The sequence below is a fragment of the Physeter macrocephalus genome, chromosome 7 (assembly GCF_002837175.3).
Source record: "Physeter macrocephalus isolate SW-GA chromosome 7, ASM283717v5, whole genome shotgun sequence".
NCBI classification, from domain to species: Eukaryota; Metazoa; Chordata; class Mammalia; order Artiodactyla; family Physeteridae; genus Physeter; species Physeter macrocephalus.
In genome coordinates, this window is record NC_041220.1 from 108773137 (window position 1) to 108783954 (window position 10818).

A 10818-nucleotide genomic window follows, 5' to 3' on the forward strand; every position below is an offset into this window, starting at 1 on the left:
GCTGGGCCCGTGAGCCATGGCCGATGAGCCTGCGCGTCCGGAGCCTGTGCTCCGCAACGGGAGAGGCCACAACAGTGAGAGGCCCGTATACCACAAAAAAAAAAAAAAAAAAAAAAAATATATATATATACACAGTACAGTTTAGAGCTTTTCTTTTCTTTTCTCTAGAATTTATTTCGGAGCCTGTGCTCCGCAACGGGAGAGGCCACAGCAGTGAGAGGCCCGTATACCACAAAAAAAAAAAAAAAAAAAAAATATATATATATATATATATACAGTACAGTTTAGAGCTTTTCTTTTCTTTTCTCTAGAATTTGTTTATTTATATATGCATCAAAATGTGAACTCAAAAACTATACTCCTTAACAAGATCACTAATTCTTTTCAAGTTGCCTGGATGGTTCATAAATATTCAAACCTAGCATTCTGTGTTGGCAAATTTGTAGAGCTTTTCTTTAAAGCGAATGTTAAACAAAAATGTTGCATTCAGTAAAATAGGTGTCAATTACCAATAAAATTAATTTAAATGAAATGCTTTGTTTTTGAACAATGCTAGTTAAATGATATACTGTAGTTAACGGACCCTAATTAATTTTTTTATTGTGTTCATGGAAGTCTTTAAAAGTCTTTGGGTCCAGTAAAGGTTCAACAGAGTTAAGAATCGATGTGAGATGCTAGGTGTCTGAGATGGAAAAGTTAAAAAGTGAGGAAATATTGAGAAACTAGATGGCTTCTAAGCAGCTAAAAATCACTCATAGTTTAATGGAATAATAAAAGTTGGAAAGGCCTTTAGAAATTACTTTGTCCAATCTTTCATATTTAAATAAGAAAACTAAAACTTAGAGAAGCTAAATAACTTTTCTCAGTGAACACAGCCAATATCAGCCAAGCCCCATAGTAAAACTAGAAAAATTTGTGAAATGAGATAGCTCTTTATATCTTTGACTTCATGTCCTTTCTATCAAATCACTGCATTATAAGTTTACATTTTTGTTATATTTTGTTTAAAATTCTACTTGTATATACCCATAGTTAATTATAAGTTTGAAAACACATTCCACAAGCAAATATAAATATTAAATTTTTCTATCTTTTGTTCAGCTCTACTTTTTTCCATTGTTATCAATGTTATAGAGTTTATTACAAACAAAAAATTTTTACTAATCCATTTAAGTTGCACAACATTGGTAACAAAATGAATGAAATAAGAACTTTTATTCTATTCTCTTGACAAATATTGTTTACATATTCTGAATTATCAGTTAACTGGCTAGGTGACAACCTGCCACTTAAACATGACTTAAGATTCTAAGAATTAAGAAGCTTTTCATTAAAAAAAAATCCAGTTAAACTTAGATGGTTTGAGAGATTTTTGTATATCAGAAAATTATACTGAGAACTAGGAAGGCAAGGGACATTGTAAATAAACAGTAAAAGGGCCTATACACAGAACCAAGTTTTTTTTCCTGCCTCTCAATCAGGATATTGCTTTATTCAGACTGATATACAATCTGTAAACCATATTAGAAAAAAATGTATTTTTTTCAAATGGTGAAATTTTATAGACTTCATAAATTCAGTAAATAATGTGAGTTTAATAAAAGTTCTCTGACTCAAATACAGATTTCAAGAGAAGAATGAGGTTTGACATAAGCCCAGGGACATGGCTGTTATGACTGTTGTGACTGCCCACTTGCTTGTAAGTTAGTAGGTCAAGCATTTTCTAAAAACAAATGGAAAGGCTATTGGCCAATCATGCCTCTCTTTAGCATTCCCAGTATACGGAATTTCCTACAGGACTGATACACATACTTAGAAACTATCTTGATTTAATTTGAGCTTTATTTTCCAGTATTAGGCACATATGCCACCAAAATCATAGAGCTGTGGACTTCAAAGGAACAGTCTCCTTTTTCTTTCCTCCAAACTTGAGAGAAAACTGCAGATCAAGAGTAACAGATCAAGAATATGAGCAGTTCTGGTATGTATACATACGTAAATAAATAGGAAAAAGTCTGTTAACATTAGTTGCCTTTGGGGAGGGAAATGGAGTTGTTGGAATTTCATTTTTATTCTCTATGTTTCTTTATTGTTAGTATTTTTACAATAAGAAGATTTTCAGGGGCTTCCCTGGTGATGCAGTGGTTAAGAATCCATCTGCCAATGCAGGGGACATCTTTCAATGCAGGGGACACGGGTTCGAGTCCTGGTCCGGGAAGATCCCACATGCTGTGGAGCATCTAAGCCCGTGGGCCACAATCACTGAAGCCCGCGTGCCTAGAGCCCGTGCTCTGCAACAAGAGAAGCCACCGCAACGAGAAGCCCTCACACCGCAAAAAAGAGTAGCTCACCGCAACTACAGAAAGCCTGTGTGCAACAAAGAAGACCCAACGCAGCCAAAAATAAATAAATAAAATAAATAAATTAAAAAAGAAGATTTTTAAATGCAATTTAAAATACATTTAAAAAGAATTTACGCAATTCTTAGAGCTTTAGAGAAAAGAAAAAGACACAGCTTTCCTTGATAATAATATTTTTCATAGATAGACTCTGGTAATTTGATTTTAGGCAACTTAATTCCACCTGCCACAATTTAAGTCATTTTTTTGTTTTTGTGGTTTTCAAAGAAGATGGGGGAACTGCCTAGAAGCTTCTACAGCAATTTTCAAATATTTTTTTAAGCCAGAGATCTTTTGTTAAATGAAACCTTATCCTGAAATCCAACAAATGGGACAGATAAAAGTGGAGCTGCAGAAGCCCTGTCCACTCACCCCTGTTCCTCCTGGCAAGTGAAGCACACTTTGAAAACCACTTCCATAAATATGCTTTCATACACAGGAGGAGGTTTGTTAAATCAGCCTTCTATTTTTCAGGTTATCTTATTAATCTAAGTGTTTAAAAGTGCTTTCTGGGGCCTCCCTGGTGGCGCAGTGGTTGAGAGTCCGCCTGCCGATGCAGGGGATGCGGGTTCGCGCCCCGGTCCGGGAAGATCCCACGTGCCGCGCAGCGGCTGGGCCCGTGAGCCGTGGCCGCTGCGCCTGCGCGTCCCGAGCCTGTGCTCCGCAACGCGAGAGGCCACGACAGTGAGGGGCCCGCGTACCGCAAAAAAAAAAAAAAAAAAAAAAAAGTGCTTTCTGTAATATTCCAGAGGAAATGAAAGAATTATCAACTTGCAGATGTCCGCAGACTCTTGGGCAAGTAAAATGCCCGCGTACCGCAAAAAAAAAAAAAAAAAAAAAAAAAAAAAAAAGTGCTTTCTGTAATATTCCAGAGGAAGTGAAAGAATTATCAACTTGCAGATGTCCGCAGGCTCTTGGGCAAGTAAAATACACTGACTGCTATCAACTGAATTACTGCTGAAAGATCATTACACGGATAAAGACTGGTTGTTCTTGTTATTTTCTGTCTTTGGTAGGACAGGCTGACATTTAATGGGGTGACTGTACTGAGAATTTACATATATTGCTGGAGTACTCTATGCACTGTATTCATGCATTTGAAAAAGCATCTCCATGATTGCTCATTAAGTACTCTATAACAATTACAATAAAAATCTCCTATCTTTGGTGTTCATCCATTTATGTGTTAAAAGTGTAGGGTTTCCATACCATACAGTATTTCTATGTAGAACATATTGAAACTTTCCAATTTCTGGATTCTGCTAATCAACTCTGATCTAATGCTCATTTTCCAAAAGAAGCCCTATTCCATCAGTGAGGAATTCAGATTAAGCGAAGAGTAGGGCTTAAAATTTCCTTGACAATTCATTACTGAAATGACTAAGAATGTCTCCTTGAATGAGAGCTACCTTATCGGAAAGTATTAAGTGTTCCAACTGCATGCAATCAAGTTATCAAAAGAAAACAACCACTATTCTATTTGGTTAATTACTATAGTGATTTGATTGAATCATCATGAAGTAAAACACTATGCAATGAGATAGGAATAAAAGGAAATTATCCCTAGGTAAGAAGGGACCCAATACTTGCTTCTCTTTTTAAAAAATCTCTCCCCCCACCCAAAGGCAAATATGTTTAATTGAAAGTTTAAAATATTACTTTTAGGCTTACTAAAATCAGAATCTCCAGAGACTGAATCTCCCCAAGTGTGGCAATGTGACTTATTACCTACCTAAGAGCCACTGCTCAGGTATGCCAGTGGGTCCCTTCACCAGCCCTAGGAATAAATCATGACTGGTCTAAGTCAATCTCTGTAACATCAATCCTCTTTGCCAGCTGTTGGTTTAAGGATGAGCATGATTCATTTCTTGCCAATGAAATTTGCGGGCAAAGCTACTGCGGACCACTGGGTAAGATTTTCCTTCCTAATATAAAGACAGAGAGGCAAGAGGGGAACCCTCTTCTCTTTTTGTCTGTGTGTGTGTGTGTGTGTGTGTGTGTGTGTGTGTGTGTGTGTGTGTGTGTGTGTTAGCAGGGGAGGATGAAGCTGTGGATGGGGATTGTGTTTCTCGGAATTCTAGCAGCCATCATTTATCCATGAAGAAAAAGTCAAGATTAGCTAATGGAAAGCAACCTGGACCTTGATATCAACGTGCCACTGAACAAACCTTGGATCTACTTACCTTAGATATTTCGTCGTATGAAAAAAGAAGCTTGTATTTTTGAAGGCAATTTTGGCTGAATATCCTGCTACTTATAGCCCAAAGCATCCTAACCAATACAACAGGTGACTCTGATGCAGAGCCGTCTCTGAGAAGCTCTGATAAGGAGCAGTGATGAGGAACCTTTGGCTTACACATGTCTCCCTAGCTTCTTGACATGGTGCAAAACCTTCACAGAGGATGAAGAGTTATTGACAGAACACTGCCTTCGTATCGAAATGTCTCAAAAATGTCCAGAAAATAACATTTCAGTAGTTAAAAATCAGTGCCAAGGTTTTTAGCACCATTCTTTTAGTCTTTAGAGATTGCATAGCTTGTAAGGTTATATATTTTTTCTGCCATATCCCTGAAGTTTAGTTATAATATTTGAATATTGAATTTTTAAAAGCTGGGCTTATAAACATATGATTGTTTTGTTACTTTCTACTCATGAAACAAAACAACAAGAACAACAAAACACAACTACCATCACTGCCTGGGGTTTCATGTTTTACTTCTCTACTTGGTAAAGTTCTACGAGTCATTCAAGATCTAACCCAAATGTCACCATCTCAGTTAGTATTTCCTAACTCCATGTAGACTAACTCTGTCCCTCTTTTTTCTCTCTAAGGACTCATTCATTCAACAAACCTCTGTTAAGCTCTCACCATGTTCTAGCCCTTGTGTTAGGGATTTGAATGTGAACAGTCTGACACAGTTCCTATAGTCAAAGGTTGCAACCTAGTCAGAGTATGACAGATCATTCCCTAGGTAACCATAATGAAGTGTGGTTAAGTTTCAATTTAAGGCACATGAGATAAGCAACCCCATCTTTTCACAATCATTGAAGTTCATCAGCCTTTTACTGGGCTTCTATGGTGTGTAAACACAAGAGACAGAAAGATGAATGAGATGCAGTCTCTGCTCTTTAAGAAAGGGACAGAGATTGCTATGTGTTCACCAAACCAGTCTCCTCTGCTGCCTAGACACACAGATAGTTGACATTTCCCAGCCTCCCTTGCAGGTCAGTGTGGCAAGTCCCTGAGTCTGGCAAAGGGATGTCGGCATAAATGATGTGTTGTACTTCCACTGCTGTAAGAAAGAGCCCACGTTTTACATTATGCTTTCTCTTTTCCTGTCCATTGCCTGGAAACTAAGGACTCCAAGGTCTTAGGGGATGGCAAAGCCATAATATAAAAAGAGTTAGCGTTCCTGAATCACTGAGGAGAAGGCCACCAGCTGAACACCTGGTTGGACTTTGTATGAATGAGAAATAAGCTTCTATTGTGTTAAGTTACTGAGGTTTTGGAGATTATCTGTTACAGCAGCTAGTGCCACCTTAAGGTAATTTAATTATAATGTGAGACGTGCAGGCATAGAGTTAAACAGGGGAGAGGAGATAATGCCTTATGTGGCTGACACTCGAATCAAGCCTTGAAAGATGACTTAGTCTCGAAAAGAAAATAAAGACCACTACAGGCAGAGGAACCACATGATTAAAGGGTAAGGGGTAAAAAGGAAAGTGCAGGTAGGGAATTTTGTGCACATCCATGTCAATGAGGTCATAATGAGCATCATATGCAAGCCACGTCGAGCGGTGAGAGGAAAAAGGACATGAAAACCCTGAGTGTAAATCCTTCTTGTGTCATTGCCTCCTAATTGGGCTATTTGGGGCAAGTTACTTAGCCAATCTGGACAATTTTCTTCAACCGCAAAATGGTGATAATGCCTACGTCACAGAAAACCTTAAACTAGTACTAAGTACATAAAGGAGTCCCAAAAAAGTCCCCCCAGTGCTTTATCTTCCTTTCACGAGATTTTCCTTGAGAAAGAAGCATACGTGTACTGTACTGAAGAGCACAGATAAGGGACACTGGTAAACTCAAACCTTTCATTCCTCCTTATGAACCACAGAAACATAAATAATAGATTCCTTAAAAAAACACATATGGGCTTCCCTGGTGGCGCAGTGGTTGAGAGTCCGCCTGCCGATGCAGGGGACACGGGTTCGTGCCGAAGATCCCACATGCCGCGGAGCGGCTGGGCCCGTGAGCCATGGCCGCTGGGCCCGTGCGTCCGGAGCCTGTGCTCTGCAACGGGAGAGGCCACAACAGTGAGAGGCCCGCGTACCGCAAAAAAAAAAAAAAAAAAAAACCACATAAAGAGCTTTTACTGTATTGGCAAGGTATACTTAATAACTTTATAAGGCTGTTCAAAACTCTTTCAAACTTATCATCATTGCACTTTCCTTAACATGGATGACCCAAGACTACAAAGAATGATCCCTCATTACATAAGTGCATATACAGGGAGCTCCATCTCCCCACATACTAGCTTCCTAGGCTTTGCGTGGAAACGATGTAAATTCCTTTTCCCCAGAGGAAACATCTGTTCTATCATTAGGGTTTGTGTGCCAGCCAAGAGTCAGTGGCCTCCCAATTATCCACAGGACTCGTGAACAGTTAGTCCTGAACCAGATAGTCAACAATCTCTTATGATATACTCTGAAAATGTTTTAAATGAAGAAAATGTTTTACATTATACTTGTAGAGCAAGAGACTTCAGAGATAATCTAGTGTATGGGTAACAAACTCAAATACCTTCAGGGGCCAACTCAAACGTAGGAGTCTGTAGCAACTAGAGAGGGCAGAGCCCAAATGAAGGCATTCAAATCACTGCCAGGCCCTGGATCTAATCTCATGGTTTCATTTCCCATCTACAGAAACTGAAGAGATTAGCTTTAGGTGACTTTTAGAGGCTATACAGCAGACATATTACTCAGAGTCAATGCAGAAAACAGACACCATGCCAAATATTTTAAGCAGAAAGAGATTTTATACAGAGAATTAAGTGAATTGTTGAAAGGCTAGAGATTGCTGAAAGGGCTACAAGTGCAGGGTCTTGGCTGGGCCTATAGGAATGACTTCTAGAACACTACTAGATGAGCCACCAGGGAATATACAATTTTTGCCACAATCAGGAGGCCTACAGGAACCAAGGAGTTCAAGAACATACTGTACCTGTGACCCTGAGAAGCTGGGATCTGGAAGCTGTCTGGACAGGGAACTCAGAGCATGTTCCCTACCTCCCTCAGCTGCCTCTTGACAGCCAGAGAGCTGGTGATTCAACATGGCATGCTGAGGCTGGTTGCTGTAAGTCCCTCCCAATGCCCACAGTTCTAGAGCCTGGACACTGGCACCTTGTGCACCTTCCGTGCTAACAGAAAACAGCCAAAAACATCAGGGAGGAGCAGGGAGGCTTCTGCCTTATCTCTGCCTTTGAAATCTCAGGCAAGTCATCCAGAACTCTAATTTACACCCAGAGCTCTAAGTGGAAGGGAGTCTGGGAAATGTTTTTAGCTTTCCTGTTTCTCCTGTACAAGAAGGCACACTAGCCACAGGTAGGAATGAGTGTGAGTGCCAAACTGCCATATCCAGCAGAGCAACTTTCTGTGCAGGCCCCAGGATTCAGACCTACATCACTGATTTTCCCTACTTATTCTATCATGCCTTCTAGGGAAACCCTAAAAAGGCAAAAATCTAGTCAGTAGGACTGTAATTCTAAAGACCTTAATATGCTAGAAAGTATGTGAACCGGTCATTTGGCTCACATCATTAGTATAGGGTAAATCACACTACCTAATTAATCGTTAGGTATATTCCGATCCATTGGATTTTGAGCTCCTGAATTGTATTCCATTCTTAATTGTATCTCCTGTCCCCAGGCCTGCTTGGCCCACAGAAGAGGCACAGGTATTTGCTGAATTGAAATGTTTCATTCTTGACTTAGAGAGAAACAGTAAACCAGAATTTCATTTGATACTGTATAGCAGCAATAATATCAGGTGGAGGGCCCATTACAGACGAATGGGGAAAGGGGGTTTTAGCCTTTCAGAGAAAACAGAGGTAGATCTGGCAAAGTAAAGCACCTGCTCTGTCTCTAGCCACTGGTGTCCTGGATTTCTTGATGCAAGGCTAAAGTTAGTGGTGTCTTCCTGCTATTGATCTTTTGGGCAACAAAACACACCAGAATCCAGGGTGAGATAACAAGGCTGACATAACAAGCTGATGCCTGGTAAGTAAAATAAAGCCACAGACTCAGCGTGCGCTTTGAGCAAGGGCTTATTTATATTCCCCAATCAGGAGGAACTGATGAGTCTTTGCACATGAGGGGTGCTAATCCAGGCCACAGTAGCAGCAACGTATGGTGGATTTGAGAACTAAAACAAAACGAACAAGAAAAACCTACTCCAATAACAACTAACGACAGGAGACACCCACACCCCCACACCCACCCACCACTCTGCGTACAACCAGAAGGCGCTGGGCGTTAGCTCCCAGCCTCTGGCCCGGCACTAGAGGACTGCCGCCACGGCCGCCGGTTTAATTTACGCTCGGTGCTCTCCGGGGGCTACTCACCTAACGCTCTCCGGCTCAGGCAGCCGGCTCAGCCCCATGGACGCGAAAAGGGGCTCAAACACCTGCGGTGGAGCCCGGCGGAGCCGGTTTCCGGGTGGCGCATACCCCCAGGCGGCGGCGGCGGAGGCTGCAATTATTGCAGATAGCGGGGCGCTGGGCGCGCCGCCGGGTGTCCGCGGCCCCGCCTTCCCCGCGCCGTGGGCGGTTCCGGGAAGGCGGCCGGGCTCGGGCTGTGTGGACCTCTCAGGGAGCCCGGGCGGGTAGGGACCCCGTAGCGGCCACCCCACGCGCTCTCCGCGGGTTTGGGGCCTCAGGGGTTGGGCGCGCGGCTTGACTGGGGGCCCGGAGAACCGCGGGTCCACTTCCCGGGACGTCGGGGCGGCGCCGCGCGGTGGGCGGCCTCGCCGGCCCCCGGGGACCGGACGAGCGTGTCTCCCCGGGAAGCTACAGGGATGGTTGCCCAGCGCGCGCCGACCCTGGCGCCGTCTCGGCCGGCGATGACGAGCTCCTGGGCGAGGACGCGCAGCAGTGCCTCTTGCGGAGCCAGGAGCGCGGCCCGGGCAGCGAATTGCTGGCTTTATCGTTCCCTTCTACATTCTGGGTTTTCACTCCACCATTTTAGTTGTGCTTTTTAGAAGTGTCTTTTCAGGTGGGGCGGGAAGACCTCTCTTCAGGTGACCAGTTAAGGGGGATAAAAGACTTGTTCTCCCTTTTATCGCTTAACACTTGCCCCTCTTGCGTTTCTGACTTTAACTTCTCCATCAGCATTCATTTAATTCTGCCTTCCATTTCCGTGTCTTCCTTTCCTCTATATTTCCCTCCCCCTCCCCTTTCAACTAAGTGTGTGTATATGCGCGTGTGCCCCTTTCGGGGTAATTTTCATTTCCTACAGAAATAAAAATTTTCTTACCTGTTTTTCACTCCTTTAAGCAAGTGCCAATTTTAATCGCCGTTTTTTGCAGGCAAGAGGTACAATGTCACGTAAATGTCTCCACCAGGCAGAAACCACTCATTCTTCTCTCTTAGGTCCTCCCTTATGGAGAGAATGGATGAACCTAGGTTCCGTCTATTAAGCTTCTTCAGAGCATCTAAAATGATTATTTTCCTAAACGGAACTCTTCCTCTCCTAAAGTTCGCAAAAAGTTTCTAGTGACATCCAGCTTCCTCTTATAACAGGAATCAAATATATTTTTCCATTTATTTCAGTCATATGATCATTGATACATCACATGATTTGATCAACACGACTTTGGAGAACATTGAACTTTTTGGCTAGTTTTTACTTTTTTATTGTTTATAATGTTTTATAGTTTATAGTTATCTCTGAGAGAACTAACTCTGAGGGAGCATTTGTTAATATTTAGAGTCCATTTTGCAGTATTCATCATGTGTTTATTTATTTACTTGGCTGCGCCGGGTCTTGGTTGCTGCATGAGAGATCTTCCATCTTTCCTTGTGACATGTGGGATCTTTAGTTGCGGCACGCAGGATCTAGTTCCCTGACCAGGAATCAAACCCGGGCCCACTGCATTGGGAACACTGAGTCTCAGCCACTGGACCACCAGGGAAGTCCCATCATGTGTTTATTTAAAATTCATTTTTTCATAGCTTACATATACATGTATAATGGCTCAGAGCATGAAGTACTTCATAAAAGCTTAAAAGCTTCAGTGTTCCATTACTTCACTTGATAAGAAGTTACAGCATTTTGATAATGATACATCAAAAGAAACCCAAGTCATTTGGCCCAACTCCCTAATTTTACAAAGCAAAAAACTAAAATGGAAGAGAAATTGGATG

At 41.9% G+C, this 10818-nt stretch overlaps 1 protein-coding gene across 3 annotated transcripts in view; it reads right to left on the bottom strand.

Annotated features, from left to right (window-relative positions):
* SLC9B2 (solute carrier family 9 member B2) overlaps positions 1-9455 on the bottom strand; it is a 54106-nt gene extending 44651 nt beyond the window's left edge. For 2 of the 3 annotated variants that reach the window (XM_007114826.4, XM_007114825.4), the window contains exon 1: positions 9019-9454. The gene's annotated coding sequence lies outside the window, so the exon portion shown is untranslated. Of the gene's footprint in view, positions 1-9018 lie in introns of all 3 variants that reach the window. The other variant, XM_028492143.2, reaches the window with a different exon arrangement.
* Between the last annotated feature and the right edge of the window lie 1363 nt (positions 9456-10818).